Genomic DNA, 19,691 nt, shown 5'->3' on the forward strand with positions numbered 1-19,691 from the left:
GAGTACAGAAAAAGTACCCAGATGTAAAATAAACTGAAGAACCAAACAGTGTGAAGCAGGAATTTTAACCGCTGCCTCAATATGTCACCTTTCTTTCCTGTAATTTTTTACTCAGTTCATGTTACACATTTAGTATTCAAAGACCTGTAAGAGTTTTTCACTATATTCCTCCCTACCAAATCTGAAGTATTACATGTACCTTCCTATTACTTATTTTTGGTTGAGTCTTCAGGGTCATGCCTGAAAATGGTTGTCACCATTACAGTGTACACTCATGTCCTGGGATCCAGAAATATTACTGCCAGGGCAAGCCATATTACCACTAGCAGTAGGCATTTCCAATTCAGAGAGAGCCATACTGCAGTGCATCCCTCAAAGAGGTACAGCACTACAGTGGGTTGTCTTGTTGGCTTACCACACATGTAAATGAGGCATTCCAGGGAGTAGCATATGACAATTAGCCAAGTCTTTACACAGCCAAGTGATTCACAGAACATCTTGCCTGTGTAAATCCTTACCATCAGTCATGTTGATTAACTCAGCCAAAAGGTTGTATTCATTCATTACTTGAAATAGGTGAGATCACATTAGAGGTAAATGCTGCGGAGTTTAACAGTCAGGTAATGATGAGGTTTTATGTATCTGTGTGGCTGCATGTGAGAGTGTATCTTACACTACACTGAATAAGTGTGTTTATCCATGTGTCTGCCTGGAAGGTCACGGTGGGGGGGGGCTAGATAGGGGATAAGTAGGAGAGTGGTGTGTGTGTGTGTGTGTGTGTGTGTGTGTGTGTGTGTATATGGGTGAATGTGTCTTTCAGTCCAATCAGGTGGGGGGTTGTGTGATGTACAAAGAGTATCTGTGAATGTGTGCAATGATGTGGGGGTTAAATGAGGGTGTACTTGTGCCAACATGATGCATGGGCTGCTGGCAGTGACTACCACAGAAAAGTACTTGTTAGTGCTTGAGGTAATCACCAAGCAATTCAGAGATATGCAAATTTAGGCAATAATGAGGTCTTTCCTCAGTTCAGTTAATGTGTCTTTGAATCACAGTTTTCCACAACCATACTTACATCACAACTGGGCCTGTTTCTAAATTCTGGCCATGAAAACCGAATACCAGTAAATAAATAGAAACGACTCTGTTTAAACGGCATTTAAGCAGATATACAAGCAAACTGTATATGTATTTTTATTTTTGTTCACTGTTTTTAAATACTCTCTCTATATTTTTATTTAAACTATTATATGAGGTTATATGTAGAAATGAAAAATACCATGAGTCTGTTATTAAAAGAACATGAAAATGGAGAACATATTATTAGTACTGTTTCCTGAAATGTGCAACTTAAGTCATATCCTGTATCTTAAATCCAGTTCTTGCTTCCACACACTATTATTTTAGAATAATTTTAAAATCAAGTATGTAATGAAAACAGGAAATAAAGAGATAGCTCTGGGTGAATATTTATTTCCCTGTCACAAAAGTTTAGTATTTTTTAATCAAAGTTTATGTATTTTCTATGTGCAAAAGGACTAATTACATGCTAGCAGTATAAATGGCTAGACTTCACACTCATTTTGAAAACTTTTACAAATAAAAGATGCTGTGCTGACATCAGAATTTAGCTTAATAAAGCATCTGAAAATGGTAACTTGAATATGAATACTTGTTTCAGATATACAGCAGAGTTTGGAATAGCTCAAAACATCTATAGAGTTAGTCCAGCTATACACACTGCATGTTGTTGTAGTAAATATCACACTAAGCTGAGCTGGTGTGTTTTGTGTTATGTACTATTTCATATTGATGTATCTTGTCTGGTTACTTTAAATGCAATTAAACAAACATCATTGTTGTATAGTACTGTGGCTCAAGAAAGACTGGAAATCTGTGCATTATATTTAAATGCAGAAGTGCAACTGTCCACATGGCAGCATAATATATAGTCCTTGTATATCCAGTAGAGTACCACTTTCACCTCAATGTAATTATGTCATTTTTCTTTCTAGTACAGTGAATGGTATTCATTTCTGTTATAACATACATATGGCATTTCATGGCTACATATGTCACTGTATTACTACTGTTTTCTACTTTTTCCTAGTCTTGTATATTCCACTTTTTATATATGTGTCTCTTGACGACAATCAGCAGTTCACCAGAAGGTGAGGTTCCTGGCATTGTTTTCCTCCCAACAGTCTTTCCTATGTATTTTATTTCCCATTACATAGTGTTTGGTCCTTAGTCACTGTAATGCCTTGTTTTAGTAGATGATGTGTTTCCCATGTGTTATCAGAAATGCCTGCCAGATTTAATCTTTGCTTATATAATTTCTATTATTTTCATATTATGCCTATGTTTTGCTGATTTAATCTTTGCTTATATAATTTCTATTATTTTCATATTATGCCTATGCTTTGCTACTGTTGTTAGAATTTTGTCACCATTGTTTGGATGACACTTCTTTCCTGTGTATGCCATTATTTGCAGCTTTTCTCCCCAAGCCCCCTTCAATAAATGGGCTATACCCAGGAGGATCAATGAAGTCAGCAAAATAATTAAAAAGTAAGCAACAGTGGGGCAGATCTCTTGGTGTAAGAGACTTACTCCAGTGTAAGGCTGCTGCTTAGTAGACAGGCATGACACAAAGAGTAAGTCACTTACACTAAGTCCTCCAGAATCTGGCCAAATGGGTTTGCTGACAGTGATCCTGAATGCCTGACAATTGCAAAGTATGAAACTTTAATGTCAGGCATGTGTTATGTACTGCTTCATACTGACTTATCTTAAAATAAGTAGGTGTCAATACTATTTTCACCACTATCCATTTTCCTTTTTGGTTTGATTTTTGACTGTATATTTCCCCAAAAAATAGTAAAATTATATTCTAGCATCCCCCCAATATGCAACATATCCATGCAAATGTATACCACGGCAGTGGAATGCCACTCAACAGTTTTAGATAGGTGTGCAATGACAGGCCAAAAAATGCTGGAAATGCTATTCCAGAACTGAAAATATTTTAAATCCAAACAATGGAGAGCTCTTGCTCAGTTACAAAGCTTTCACAAAAACTCCTGTTCTTCCTTAAGTACCTGTGGACACTCTGGGTCTGATCTGCTTCAACAATGGTCCTTTAATCACTTGTATCTCAGCTTTAGAGACCCATGAATAATATCTATGAAGACTAGATTCCATCACCTGTGCTGCCCATTGTATGTCCAACCTTTGAGGCAATTTCTAGTACATAAGAAGTTAAGTAATATTACACAATACTTCATGTAGCTGCATATTCCAATTGAGCGCTGCTTGACTCATTCCTCTCCTCAGTATCGGGGCTCCATAGAATAGACTAACCCAGAAAAGGGTCACTTCAGGACATTGCCACCATTAAGCACGAGGAAGAGAAGAGTGCGCAAGCAAAATTAACCAAAAGCCAATGAAAGCTTAAAATGAAAAAAAAAAATTCACTTGCAGTCCCAATTGTTTTCTTTATCCTGCGGAGATATGGCCTTTTTCATCAATGTCTCACTGATCTGGAATTCTCAAATCAACTCCGTTCAGTACTTCAGTATTGATGGCTACATACACTATTTGCCATCTTTGGTCTCCTAAAGTTAGTGCTTCAGCAAAAACCTGAATGTAGTTACACAGTTAGTAGTAGTACATGTGATTTTGTGGATCCAAGTTTGGATGAACTCATAGTGGCATCCTTAATAGCTGTGACTAGAACAGAATTATATATTCCAATTGCAGTGAATACCTTTAAGTTAATTTAACACTCTTCTGTTGGGGTTTGGGGACTGGTATAACAGTTAAGGTGCTTACCTCACAAACACAGGCTACAGGGTTTGATTCTTACCTTTGGTTTGGGAAACTTGGCAAGGCTTAAAATGGCCCACAAGGGAAGCTAGATTAATAATAACCTAGGAACACAACAGAATTATGTATTCAGTCATTGCATTCAATACCTTTTTTAATTAACTAAAATATTCTTTGTGTTATTTTGGCCATGCTATCACTTCCTCCACATGTTTCTGTCCCTAAATGGGTCTGGTTCCCATACCTTTTCAAACACACGAACAAATAAAATACAGGTATGCGAATAATTTTGTGTTTCCATCTTATCAGTATTTGCAAAATAGTCCTTGATTCTGGGCCCAAATTTTTGATTGTTTTTGGATTTGTTCCTGATTTTTGATTGATTATGTTGCTCACCTGTTACACCCTACTCATATGTGGTAACCTTAATACTAATCTTGTCATTACTCCTAATCACAGCCCTCACATTATCTTACGGAAACCCCTATCCCTAACAGTACCACTGCACAAGACACACATGTGGGCCACACATGCACATACATGCCTCACATAAACATATGTGCACAATACTAAATGTATCCCCTTACTTAGCCCTTTATCTAACCTTAACTACACTCCTGTTCAAAATGCTGAAACTTTCTCTATATCCAAAAGTTACTATACTTATCTGCATGCAAGCAAACCTCAAACAACCTACAACATGTTGATGTTTCCAACATCAACATTTCTAGCATTTGAAATTACACTCTTTCGTAAAACATGACACCAGTTCACTTTGTTGATAAAAGCAAATTTGACAAATGAAATGGTAAGCATAGCTCTGGCCTACATTTCGGCCAGCTAGGCAGCTGTCTAGGGCTCCATTCTTCTAAGGGCACTCTTTTCATATTTATTTATTTATTTTTGAAGCAATCAAATACAGTGTTTCTTTGCCCCAAAAGAAAGAAAGATAGATAAGGTGTCCCTGTTAAACAAAACATGTCCACCATGCAGTCACATTAGACATGAACATTCCAAGGTTTTTGTTACACTTTGCAATGTTCAAATGTAGGTGTAATGCATACCTCTCAACTTCTTTGTACAGGAATGACAGAGAGTTTGCATCAATATGCATGTCTGAACAATAAAAAGTATGCACGTCTAATGTCTGGCATTACTGATTGCCTGTGTGATGCCCCTGCACTGGCCCAGTAATCAAGAAGCCTCAATCCTCACCACTGGCAACAGTGAGGAATGTACACAGTGGGAGGATGACAAGTGCACACACAGTAAAGTATGATTTCCATTAAGAGCACATAGAGATCACAGTCAGTCTGGGGCTGGTTTCTCCCTCCTTCTCCAGATCTCCAATAAAACTCCCCACTGGCACAGCTATAGACTTCAGTTCTTAGCCAAGGTTCCAAGCCAAGTCCTCCCAACACACTCTCTATCCAGCCCATGCTTTGTGTCCCTGCCCAAGTAGCTAACACACACGCATACTTTGAGATCTGATTTATACACAAACACACACCTGGGAAAAGCTGGCACAAGTTTGCTAGCTATGCCCCTTCTCCCAAAACCATAACGTAGTTATCACTGCCACTAACCCCTCTTTATTAACTACTTAAGGCCCTTACAAAGGGTGACCAATCCTACTGTGCAATGTTACTATTATCCAAATGGTAAGTGTGACCAAGAGCAAGGCTATTTAGGAGTGGCCTGTACAGTGTCACCAAACACATATGCAAGTACTCTAGGAGCTTAAATATGTCTCACAAATATCAGCCACAAATATAGGTTTAAATAATAAAAGAACAAGACAATATTCAATCAATTGTAACTGCAGAGTTCAGAATCACAGGAAATATTTTAAAACAACATTGCAGGACAGTCTCAAATAAATACAGAAAACATCTAAACTAATCTTTACTATTTTTCTATCTATATCTAAAAGAGATACTATGCCTAACTCTTATTTTCAGACAACACGCAGGCAAAAGTGCTGATGATGGATGTGTCCAGGTCAAAGACAAAATATAAAATGCACAGTCTTTCTCTGAGCGAGTTTTTAAATCAATATTAAGCGTTACTGCTGGGTCAGCCTGGATGGCATTACTCTTTGTGAAATGCCTTCAGTTCCCAGGCTAACAGAAACTAACATCTCTGTGTTAAAAATACATATCTCTCAGATGTTTGCCCAGAACTAAAAGTTGTAAAATAATTAAACCCGTTTACATTTTAAACCTAGCAATTACTTCTCTCCAGGGCAATAGAAAAAAAACTTCTAGCTCTAGACATCCTGTCTTCTTGCGGCATTGAAACTAACTTTTATAGCACATCGTAAAGCATTTAATTTCAACTTATTCTCTTGAAGTTTTGTAAGTTAATATTCTATGTTCCAGCAGGGTATGCTGTGGTTACATTCTTGAAGCTCACTACATAACCTACAGTTCTGTATAAATCATATCAATATTCACAAATGACAGAATTATTTACAAAATCCAAGATAGCTGGGCTGGCAGTGTCACCGACTGACCTACTGCAATCTTCAGCAATTTATCAGAAAATCAAAATATTTATGAGGTGCATGTCAAAAATATGCAACAAAATTAGGGACAGTCTGCAAAATTCTGCACAGTTGAGAGGAATTGCCTAATGAGAAGGCAAAACAGTGAGGTAAGTATTATCATTATTTTTTTCTTTTTAATAAAAATGCTGTTAGTGAGCAACCAGATGGTTTATTATTCTAATTTACTTTATAATTTAGAAGAATAACATGCCACAGTGGTGCAGTGGTTGAGTTGTTGCCTCACAGCAAGAGGTTCTCCCATTCGATTCTCGGCTGGAGTGCGGGGAGTGCCTTCTGTGTGGAGTCTGCCTGTCCTCCCCATGGTTGGGTGGGCGTTTGAAAGACATACATAAATGGGTGTGTCTTCATTGTAGGTTTAACATCGAGCTGGCACCTCAGCATTCATGAAAATCTACTGCCAATCATTAGCAGACTAGAGTTCCGCTGTGGTGACCCCTAACCAGGAAAAGCTGAAAGACAACAACAACAACAGGTTTTGTGTATAAACATTCATTTTCTTACAATAAGTAATATGAAACATTAACTTTAACATTGCTGATTGACTGTAATTTTCAATGATTTACAAGAAAACCATAAATGTTGCAATAGTCACAACAGAAATCTCAAGCAATATCCAAGAGACAGTTAAGACACATGGTGGGTAACTTTTGCAGTCTGGTCATCTCAGGTACTAACATACAAAGTAGCAATAATTGCTGGTGCTGTCTGTGGAGGAAATGACTAGTTGCTATTGTTTTCTCATTATTCTGGCTTTGTAGTTTGTGTGGTGTAGCTTGGAATGCTTACATGTGTGGCAACTCTTTTTGTGGAGCAAAGGAGAAATATATTACTTAACCATCAAATCTCTGAATTGTACACAGACGTGGCTATAACTGTTGGATGGGCTTTGAGGTTGGTTGAAATAGAAGTAACTGACCCACTTGTCATTTCCTCAGTTTAAGTAGTCATTATTTGGCTTCACAAGACTGGAGTGTATTTGTGAAGCTAGACAGACTACTTAACTGGACAATCAATATGCCCAGACAAAGCAGGTAGAATTGCTTGGGCTGTCTGTGGAGAAAAATATCTATTTGTTTCTTGTCGCTTGCTTATTAGTCTGGCTTTGCATGATTAACGTGATTTGTGTGAAGCAACTTGGAACATTTTAATGTGCGACAACTGTTTATTTGAAGCAAAGGTGTAAGACATTACATGACAATCCATCCTCTTTTATCGCACTCAGACATCTGAATTGTTCAGTCAAGTGATCATTACTGCTTGATGTGGATTGTCTGGATGAAAGTAATATACCCTCTTGACACTTGTCTCTGTAAAATTTAGGGATAAACTCCATCACAGAATATTTACATCTTCAGAGCTTCTTATGTCCTGGTGCCCCCCCCCCCCCCCCCCCACACACACATATACACCAAGGCTGTATCAGTAGATTTTGACACAGGTTTACTAGTCATCTCTGCCTTAAATCCACCTAGTCTAAAACTAGCCCTGCTTTGAAGTGTACGCAGAAGGTCACTGTAGCCTGTGTGGTGGCTGGGGACAATGCCATTATTTCTTTAACATTCATCCCAAAGTTCAGAGGTGACTGTATCCTATGTTGGGCTGGGGACAGCACAGTCATTATTTTTTAACTTTCCTCACAAACTTCAGAGGTGTGCTTAGAGAGTCACTATAAATTGTATAGGAGCAGTGTGCTGTCTAGAAGTAACAAGACAGCACGCTGTTCCTATACAATCTATAGTGTACAGGAACAATGTGCTGTCTAGAAGAAGTTTGAAAAATTATTGTAATCATTATTTTAATTCACGTTCCTTACAATCAAACATCAAATGCACATGCAGGTGGCTATCTTTCAGAGGAAAGTAAAGAAGCATGCTGTTTATATGTGTCTGACAGCAAATGTGTTACATTCTGTTTGATTTTTTTTTTTTTTTTAGTTTTGCCTCAGTCTTATACCTGAGGATACACAGAAGTTGTCTGTCTTAGGGGATGGGTGTGTAGACATGCTGTCTACACACATACATACACAGACATATATATATATGTGTGTCAAAGGAAAAAACTTCAAAGACCAATACATGTAAGGTTCAGTTAAGGCACTTTAATTTACTTGCAGCAAGGAGACAAAAACATGCAAATACAAGGATTTGTCTAACTACTAACAGGAAGTATGTTCATTCTTATACTATTTTACAAGACATGGCCTTCTAAGCTGATGTAACAAACACAACTTTCAGTATTGTTCTACAGCAGATGTTACTCGAATTTTCTGCTGACATGACTAGATTTGTGAGAAACTTTTGAGAAAAACAACCTGGCCTTGGTGACCATTAATCCGTTTACAAGCGTCTATTGTACAGTGTTACATTTCAAGGTACTTTTCTAATTCAAATACAAGCAAATGCTGATTGCAGTTCATATTTTCAAGCAGGCTTTGTACTAATTATCCGTTCTACAGCTGTGTATTTTCTCATGGCACAGCGGAACTTCTTGTCTAAGTTTCATACAAGTAGTATTGTTCTATTCATTATTTTCCTAACGCAAGCAGAAATCATCTGCTTCTCAGTAAATTTCCAAGGCACAAGCAAGATTTTAGCTAATAATACAAGGTCAGAAAGCAACAGCAGTTTGTACAGATTTATGCAGTATGAAATAGAATAAATGTGTTAACCCTTTTCAAGCTCTAAATGCACTTAAGCATATTGCTAATACATACATTAATACATATTTTTCTAACATTTCCCCCCTATTAATACTTTTATTCTAATTTCAAAATAAGCATAAACAGTTTGTTTTCTTCTCCTAACCTCTTCCACTCAGGATTTGCAGTTAAGAGAGTCATTCAGTTTAAACTTATGAAAGATTTTTAGTCTTTTAACAGTTCTTCAAACTCAGTACTTTGATATAAGGTTTCAGAAACCGACATGTCTATAAAGTCTTTAATCAGTCTTTTCATGCAGGGAATACCACAACAAACACATACTCCCAGTAGGAGCATACCTACACAAATGGCAATCAGGATGCTCATTAGGATGGTACCCCACCCCCCAAACCATTTCTGGAAAAAGTCCATCAGTGGGTTTGGGCCTGGTTTGGTCATGGCCGACACTTGCTGAATTACCTCAAGATGATTGTCTATTTCGTGTTTATGGTCAGGAATATGCGAACAGCATTCTTCTTGGATTAAAGCGCACGTACCACCTCTCGCCGCTAGGGTGAAGTCGAGAGCCATGCGGTTTTGAAGCACTACAGTTCTCATAGCATTTAGTTAATCAGTCACCAATTCGAGAGCAGAAAAAGTTGCATTGCTCATTACTTCGAGAAGTTTTGACAGTTTTCTCAGCTCCCAGATCGATTTCACTGCTCCATATGCTGGTAAAATGCCTGCCCATGATATAATGCTATCACTCAAGTCCATGTGTGTCAGTCCTTTACCTAGAGAGTGATGGTCTTTCCAACGAGCATCGATTTGTCCCACTGGATTTACAGGTTTCTTGATGACTTCTCGGACATTTCAAATTTTTCCATGAGGCAAAACTGCAGTGTGTCGTATGGCCGGAACCAGGTAACCCAAAAAACAACTGCCGGACCAATTCTCAGGTAACCATTTGTATGCCTTTCTGCCACACACAAAATAACAGTCCTCTACTTTAGTAGTAACCTTGCTATGAATATACACTCGCCCTGCATGAAACATTTTTCTATCAATTATAGATAGCTGTTTATAAAGAACAGAATTATGTTTTACTTCATCAAGTGTTTTGTGCATCAATCCAAGAAATGAATCATAGTTTGTATTGCAATAAAGATCTACTTTGTTACCTTTAGTGTAACATCTATAAGGAACAGTCACATTGCAATTGCTCCAACCCACCTGAACAGTATCATTTTTATAAAAACACACAGTTCCCTTTTGTGGAACAGACAAGTGCAATGCTATTTTATCTTGTGCTGTAATGGTTGAGGTATCATAAATCAAGTTCTCCCAGGTCTCATTGACTCCTAGGGGGACTGTAGTCATTAATACCCCCCCGTATGCAGTTGGCATAGCTGTGCAAATCCAGCAATTCGAAAAATTGAAAGTCTCAGCATACACATATTTAATTGCCTGGTAAGTGTTAAAGTTTGGATGCCAGTTTATGAATAACGCTTCATGTTTATTCAGTTCAGTCTGCGTGGCTGGGAAAAGAAAAGGCCACAACAAAAAGATTATTGTCACTAATACAGTTAACAGGATGATTATGCAATACTTCTGAGGAAAGGGTTGTTCTGCATTCCTGTTTCTTCTGGACTCTATCATTTTTGCTCTTGGCATGTAAAAAGATTTTTGTCCAGTTCAAAGTTTTTAACTAATTTACAGTGCATCAAGTGGATCCAGGAGGCACGCTCTGCAATTTTGACTGCAGTGGGTGTTGATAAAAGCACTTGATATGGACGTTCCCACTTCGGAGACGCCCAATTTTTCTTCTTAACTATCTTCAGCCAGATCCACGCTCCAGGGGGCACTGCCACTTCTGATGGTCTGGTTCGTTCTTTATCTGAAACAGAATTTAACTGCAACAAATGTTTAGAATTTAACAAATTACGCATATACTCTGCTAATGTACTGTCAGCTTCCTGGTCTGCGGGCATGAGAGATTTTCACTGAGGTATATAGTAAGCCCTTCCAAAGAGCTTTTCAAAAGGAGTCAATCCTTTTGCATTCGAAACAGTTCTCATGCTCAACAGTGCCAGGGGCAGACAGTACACCCAGTTGCTCTGCATTTCTGTCATTAATTTTTTTAGCTTACTCTTTAAAATCCCATTATGCCTCTCTACTAGCCCTGCTGATTGTGGGTGATACGCACAATGATTCTTTAGAGAAATACAAAAATGTTTACTTAACTGCTGTATGGTCTGATTCACGAAGTGTGTGCCGTTGTCACTGTAGATCCTTTCCGGAATGCCGAATCTAGGGATGATTTCTTTAACAAGCACTTTGGCCACAGTTGAAGCGTCTGGATTTTTAGTCGGAAAGGCTTCCACCCATCTGGAAAACATATCTACAATGACAAGACAATACTTCTTATTTTCACATTTATTCAACTCTATGAAATCCATACAGATAGTATGAAACGAATACGGTGGTGTAGGGGAAACTCCCTTGCTTGGGCTTTAACGCCCCTTGTGCATGATGTTTATTACAGATGTGGCATAACGAACAAAATTTTTTAGAGTAGTTTGTAAATCCGTACGTTGTGAACACTTGGTTTACTAGCTGTACCGTCCCCCCTGTTGAGACATGGCACTGCCCATGGCTCAACAAAGCTGCATATCTAAACAAATTAGACGGCAATATCAGTTTCCCTTCTTTAGAGATGTACAGCCCCTTTTCAAGAATTGCTCCTCGTTTTACCCATCTTTGTTTTTCAGTTTGCGTAGTAAGTGTTTGCATTGTCTTCAACATTTCTAAGTCTAAAATCTCAGAGGGTTGTAGTTCCTCATTCAAAAGAAATACTTCTGAAGCTGCCTGCTTTGCAGCTGTATCAGCTCTCGCATTACCTTTTGAAATCCTGTCCTGTTGCTTGGTATGAGTTGTGCATTTACAAATAGCTACTTTCTGAGGTAACTGAATAGATTCTAAAAGATCTAAAATAAACTGTGCATGATTGATTGATTTGCCAGTAGATGTTATCATTCCTCGATTTTTCCACTGTTGTGCAAAAACATGTTCAGTAGAAAAAGCATACTGGCTGTCAGTAAAAATGTTTACACATTTACCCTTTGCTAAGGTACATGCCCGTGTCAAGGCAATCAATTCTGCTGCCTGTGCAGATAAACTATGTGGTAAAAATTTTGCTTCTATAATGTCTGTGTCAGAAACTACCGCATATCCTACTAGGTTCTGTCCTGCAGGACCCCTTTTGCATGAGCCGTCCATGTAGTATGTCACCTCAGCATCATAGGTTCATAGGTTCATAGGTTCATAGGTTCATACTAGGCTATCTGCCCTAGGGCATTTATAAGCCTAGCCAGAATGTGTTTGGCTTTCGCCACCCATTTTAAATTTATTTTGCTATGCCCTTTTTCGAGGTTAATATACTATGCCTCTATCTAACAGTGACACAGAAGTGATACCCGGGGTAAACCTACGATCTCCCATCCACTCATCAAGATTCCTCTTGAAGAGAGTCAATGAGGGACTCTGCCTAACCTGGACTGGGATTTTATTCCAGAGTGAAGGGAGCCTCTGGGTTATGAATCTGTCCCTCCAGCATGTCCTATTTATTTCAGTGCTGAGGTTCAAGTCTCTCGCGTAGCTCGATGGGATTTGGATTTTCTGAGGTGCAGCATGTCCATTAATTCGGGTTGGACATGGCTTTATACGTCAGGCACAGATCTCCTCTGAACAGGTGGTATGCCACTGAGTAGAGCTGGAGTTTCTTTAACCGGGCAGCATATGGCATCTGTTTGAGCCCTTTGATCCTCTTGGTGAGGTACTTTTGGGGTCTTTCCAGTTGCTGCAGGTGTCTGGTAAGGTACATCCCAAAAGGGGCATTGTACTCAATTATGGGCCTGATGAGGGATACGTAAAGAGGCACGATGACCTCCCCTGATCTAGATGTGAATCCCTTCATGATTAGGTGGGCTATATAAAATGTTTTTCTAACCACTTTGGCCACGTGGTTGTCAAATGAGAGATTGCTATCAACTTGGGTCCCCAGGTCCCTAATTACTTCTTCTGTACTTAATGGATTTCCACCTATGTGGTAATTTGTGGGCACTTTGTTTTGCCAAAGGGATGACTATACACTTTTGGCATTTAGCTTGAGGCCATGTCTCTGGCACCAGTTGTCTGTTTCTATGAGGCCCTTTTGGAGGATGCTTGTGTCGGCTGGAGAGTCGATTATGGCACCCAGTTTGCAGTCATCTGTGAACTTGGTCAGCCACAGTCCTTCCGTGTTGGCCTGTACCTCCGAGAAATATATACCGAACAAGAGAGGTCCCAGGACTGAGCCTTGTGGGATGCCACTTGTAACTGGTTTGGAGTCTGACATGGCTCCAGCAATTCTAACCATGTGGGTTCTGTCCTTGAGCCAGTTTGCAATCCATCTAGTGACATAGGGTTTATATTTAAGCTGGTGAGCTTATCTATAATGCCCGAGTGGGGTATTGTATCGAAGGCTTTTGCGAGGTCCAGGTAGGCTGTGTGGACCTCCTTCCCCTCGTCAATGGCCTTGGTGACTGTTTCAAAGAAATCAACCAGGTTTAAGAGGCAGGATCTGCCCTTAACAAAGCCGAACTGGGTAGGATCCAGTGTTTGTAGGTCCCCAATATCTTTATTTATGATGTCCATGATGATCCTTTCCATAGCTTTGCAGACCAAGCTAGTCAGGCTTATGGGGCGATAGTTTCCAGGATCCATTGAGGCACCACCTTTATGGAGAGGGACCACTGTTGCTGCACGCCACTCTTTGGGCACATATCCTGTAGTAAGGCTGAGATTGAACAGTAGTTTTATGTTTGGGTTTAGCTCTTCTTTGAGTTCATGTAGGACGCAGCCCAGGACACCATCTGGTCCCATTGATGCTGTGTTTTTTGCTTTGGAGAGGGCGGCTCTTACCTGCGCATCTGAGATGTCACGGGGCGCAGCACTCGGCTGGGATAGGTATTTGCCCTTTTGGTGGGAGGGAGAAGTTTGCTGAACCTGTCAGCTAGGATGTTGGCAATGTCTGTGGGTTCGGTGTATTTTTTGTCATTTTGGACTAATTCTGAGCATATCTGGGAATTACCACCCAGGTTCCTAACATAACTAAAGAAAGCCTTGTGATTATCCTTAGTGTCCTCTGCAATTTTCTCTCGAAGCTGGCCTTAGACAATTTTATGTGTGCCCGTAGTTTTTGCTAATACTGATCAGTGATGCCTTCCTTTTGGGATTTTGCTTTATCATTTAGTAGCTTCCTCCTTCTATTGTATAGTTTGTCTATGGCTGGGGTCCACCAGACAGGGCCTGCCTTTGGAGGATTGGGTCTTGGTTTTATTTGGGATCGCATGATCCATGCATTCCTGAAGGTGTTCATAGAATGCGTTTATAAAGGATTCTGTGGTCTGGGCTGTATTTTCCACAGGCCCGGGGCTTTGAAGGATTCCACCTCAGTTTTGAGGAGTGTAAAATTTGCTTTAGAGAAGTTTTTCACTGTGGTTTTCTGGGCAGGGGGTGGGGTCGGGATGTGAATATCCAGTGAGATTAGTTTATGGTCTGATCTTACCAGTGAGGGATACACTTCTGGTCTGGAGCATAGAGTCCCCATGTTGGTGATGATCAGGTCCAGTATGTTTTCCCCTCTTGTGGGAGTGGTAACAAGTTGTTCCATAGCATTTGAGTTTATAAATTCTAGGAACCTTTGGGCTAGGGTGTTGGAGCTAGAGTAATGCTCCCAGTCTATGTTTGGGTAGTTGAAGTCGCCCAATATAATGGTGTTTGGAGAGACCTTCATATTTTCCAGTGTTCTCAGGAAGGCCGTGGGGTTCCTGGTTTTGGGAGGGTGGTCTGTAGCAGGCTATAAACTGGAAGGCAGTTTTACCCACTGTTAGTTGCACATGGATAGTCTCTGATGCTTCGTGCTTTGCCACCAACCTGGAGGTGTGGGTATCTTTGATGAATATCGATACTCCTCCTCCTTTTGTGGTTCGGTCCAAGTTTTGGGGCGAAAAGCATGGTATGAGGTATAACCTGGTAGTGCTGGGGTGCTCTCGGAGCCCTGAACCAGGTTTCTGTTACTGCACAGATATCGATGTTCTCCATGCTAAGGAGAGTTTCGAGTGCATGCATCTTGAGGTTTAGACTTCTGGCGTTGAGTAGCATTACTCTTAGTTTCTTATCCTTGTGATACCTATGGAGGTGGGTTTGTCTTTTGAGCCTTGCCTAAAAAGGCACTATGGGGGTAGCAAGAGCCTTTGCCAATATCCGAAAGCCCAGGGGTGACAGGTGCAAGCCGTCCCTAGCGAAGCATCGTGGCTTGTCGAGCATATCATCCCAAGCTGACAGGCAGTGGATCCCCTTTGAATGACACCAGTACTTAAGCCAATTGTTGAAATTGATCATCTTGTCTTCATATTGTGGCATCATTCTTGGTGAGGGTAAGATGCTACTCAAGGTCAGGGTCATACCGGCCTGGGCTACATGCTCAGAGAGCTCCTTTATGTCTCTTTTCATGTAGTCCAGGAGGTATGTCTCAGGTCATTCACACCAGCATGGACAATGACTGAGTCATATTTGTACTTGCCTTGGAGTGACCTGAGTGCTTGTGTTATGTGGCGGATCCTAGAACCCGACAGGCTGCTCACCGTGACCTCTCCTTGTTCAGCCTGGTGAGCGGGGCGTCAGTGTGCCTGATGATAGAGTCACCTATTACAAGTGTATCAGGTGTGTTGTTTAGTCTTAAGGGCTGTGACTGTTTGGCACACTGGCTTTGTGAGGTATGTGTTGCACGTGTTTTGTTTTGGGGTAGCGGCTACTTGGGTGTCTGCTTTGGAGGCCTCTGCTTCGGCAGATCTTTATTTAGAGCCTCCAAGTATGTTTTTGTGTGATTATGTATTTGGTTTGCTGTCGTGGTAGGTCTATGTGAGACTGGAATTGTAGTGAGTATGGTTTCCTTCTCCTCCTGACTGGTTATGCCAGTACTGAGTTGAGAGAGCTTAGCCTCCAGTTTGGCTATATGGTTGCATCTCTCACATGTGTTGGAATTTGTTGGGAGGAGGAGAGGGTTGTCTGTGTACATGAGGCAGTTGTAACATTGCCTCAAGATTCCCAGATTCACCAGCTGGACCGGAGAGGAGATTGACAACTGACCTTTGTTCCAAGGGAACATCCATAAGATCTTTTCTAGGCAGTGTCTTTTGCTCAATCACCTGCAGGCAGCTGTGTGGTGTGCCATCTGCAGGGGTTGGGAGCAAGGTAGAAGGGCTCAAAGTTGTACATCGTTCAATTGTCATATGAGGTTGGCTCAACAATATAGTCATACAGGAAAGATGCCTAGCAGGGGAAAGATATGCTACCTTATCTTGTAGTAAAATAATTGTGACTGCATGAGGCACTCTCAATGTGAGAGCGTGGAACAACAATACTGAGGCCGAAGCCTATACTGCCATTGCAGCTGCAACTACTGCTTGTACACAGTGAGGTAAAGACCGTGCCACTGGGTCGAGTTGTGATGAATAATAAGCAATAGGGTGTTGCTTGTCCCCATGCTGCTGTGTTAACACTGATGTCATATAACCTTGCTTACAATCTACAGTTTGGAAAAAACATTTATGATAGTTTGGTAATCCCAAAACTAATGAGGACGCTATTAACTGTTTCAATTTGCAAAAAGCAGATTCTGCTTCTGGTGTCCATTGTAATAAATCCTGTGCTGCCATAGGCTTTTTATAAATCAGGTTAGTCAATGGTGCAGATTCCAAGGCATAGTCTGGAATCCAACTCCAACAAAAATTAGTCGTACCCAGGAAGGACATCATTTCCTTCTTGGTAGTGGGTTTTGGTGCTTGCAAAATCGCTATTTTTCTGTCCTCATCTAACGTCCTACCTTCCTTGGATATTACATATCCTAGGTATTTAACTTGTTTTTTCCAAAGCTGCAGTTTATTTTTGTTTACTTTATGTCCTTTAGTGGCTAAAAATTGTAATAGCGCTATGGTATCTTCTTTACAATCTTACTGGGTGGGGGACGCCAGCAGGATATCGTCAACATAAAGCAAAATTTGACTACCTCTTGGTGGGGTAAATCCCGTCAAGTTGCTTGCCATTTCTTGTGAGAATATTGTTGGACTTTTACAATACCCCTGTGGTAGTCGCGTATATGTATACCTTTTCCCCTGAAATGTGAATGCAAACCAATGCTGGCTATCAGGGTGTATCGGTATCGAAAAGAACGCATTGCTGATATCTACCACAGAAAAATATTTCTGTTGAGGTTTTAAATCATTCAACAGGGTGTGTGGGTCTGGCACCGTAGGTGCCCTTGGTATTACTGCGTCATTTACAGCTTGTAAATCTTGGACCATACGCCACTCTCCATTCGCTTTCTTAACAGGAAATAAGGGTGTGTTACATGATGAATCAGAAGATTCCACCAGCACCCCTTCCTTAAGTAAAGCTGCTATAATAGGTTTGATTCCTACCTCTGCATCTTTTCTTAAGGGATACTGTCTCTTTTGTAGTCTAAATGCTGACTTTGGCGTAATAGTAACTGGTCCTGCTGTACAAATAAGTCCTACATCTGATTTTCCTGTCGACCAGAGATTTTCTGGTATATTCTGTAAGGCATTCTCTTCCTCCTTCAATAGGAGTGCCAATCAGCTGTCCTTGCTAGACTGCAAGTGTACAGCTGGGTGGGTCTGAGTTATCTAATTCAGCTTCTGCACTTGTATTCCCTGTTCTGACAGTTCCAACTCTGTCTGTTTTTCCCATCTCGTGACTTTTTCTCCTAAGTCTACCCATTTTACATTCTTGTCCTTAGTCAAGCTAACATGTGGTAATCGATTAGATTTATAGAGTGCAAAGAACTCCTGGGGCAATGAACAGCTGGCTACACTGTTCCCTTCTGTGTCCCAGTACAGATTATGTAATACCAATCTGTTTGCACGATTTCTAAACAATTCTTGCTCATATTCCTTATCAGGTCCTGGTGTATTACAATAATACAGAGTACAGTGCAACAAATGCTGTTTATCAATGTCAAGGGAGGGGAACTTACTGATGGCTACGTTCATCAACTCCTCGGTCACCGCCCCTGGACCAGTTGTAACCAAGTCCTGGCTATACCAATAAAACATTTCACCCTCTGACTGCACTGCAAAGGTATCAATTTGTCGCTGTGCTTCCATACCCTGCATAGTCGGAACTACTGCTATACCAAATAGCTGCATAAGGTCTCTGCCCAAGAGGTTTACTGGGCATTTTGCAGATACAACAATTTTGCTTTTCTGGGTCAATCCTGAAACAGGATCAGTTATCACAATATTATGGGAGAGGGGCTCCCGATACAGCTGTCCATTAGCTACTTTCAACTAATATGTAATCAGGTGACTGAATTCTCTGGCAGTTTGGAGGGATGTACCAGGGTCCGTGATGCCTCTGAGTCACACAAGAATCTGACTTCCCTCCCTTCTACCAGGAGTGTAACTTCTGGTTTCGTGTCTGCTAAATAGAGCTCTAAGCTCAATAAAGCCAAATCCAATATTTCATTTTCTTCACTATCCGTGACTTCTTGCACTTCCTCTATTTCTTCTGTCACATTCTCTACTCCCTCTATCACATACTCATTTGTCCTTTCTCTGCTATCCCCTTCTAGTGATTCCTGACTATCATATAGTCAGTCCTCACCCTCCTTATCCTCCGTGGTTGCCGTCTTGTTTTTCTTGCAATCCCTTACCAAGTGTCCTTTCTTACCGCATTTAAAACATTCACCCCTTTTCTTTCGCCCTTCAAAGTCCTCTGATCATTGATCAGATTGTTTGTTCCCCTGGGCATTTCTCTTGCCCTTTTTCCTGGACTGTACTACATATACTTCTGCTCCATCTTCTACAGAAAATACTTGGGCTTTCTTTTTCTTTTTGCTATTAAAATGCCTTTCGGCATGCCTAGCATATTCAAGCAATGATTGTAACCTGCTTGTACGATGATCTACCATGTGTTTTGTAATAAAGCTGCTTATAGGTGCAATACTGCCTTTCAAAAATGCATTCTTTAACTGCTGCTCATATGGGGAATCGTGTGTCTGGTCTTCAGGAACATGCATTCCACAATGGTTATTAAAACATTCTAATAGTCTGGCATAATATCGGTCAATAGCTTCACCTTCCTGTTGGATGCATTAATTAATGCAAGTCCAGTCTGCCCTAGGCTTCCATTTCTCAGAGATTCGGTCTGTAAGACCTTTCACTCTGTTGTCTAACTCTGCGCTGCTATGTGGGAGGGGCCTGAGCCCAATATCACGGAGATTCCAGTCGCCACTAATCATGTGTCAATCTGGTCCCACAATTTGTCTGACTACTTTTTCTACCTCTTCTCCGTTTAAATTATAACTCAGCCTCATTCCTTGCAAATCTTCTAAGAACTTTCTAAAATTAACTTTTGGATGGGGAATTCCCTCAGTGGCTTTACGGATGTCTTCCGGAGTCCAGGGTCTATACACTAGAATAGTTGGGTCCTGACCTTCTTGCCCTGCCTGAGGATTAGGCACTTCTATAAGTGGGCATATTTCTTCTTCACTCATAAATCGTGAATTTCTACCCATTTGATATAACTCAATGT

Source organism: Protopterus annectens, chromosome 6.part0 (assembly GCF_019279795.1).
Source record: "Protopterus annectens isolate FY-2018-M chromosome 6.part0, PAN1.0, whole genome shotgun sequence".
NCBI lineage: Eukaryota > Metazoa > Chordata > Ceratodontiformes > Protopteridae > Protopterus > Protopterus annectens.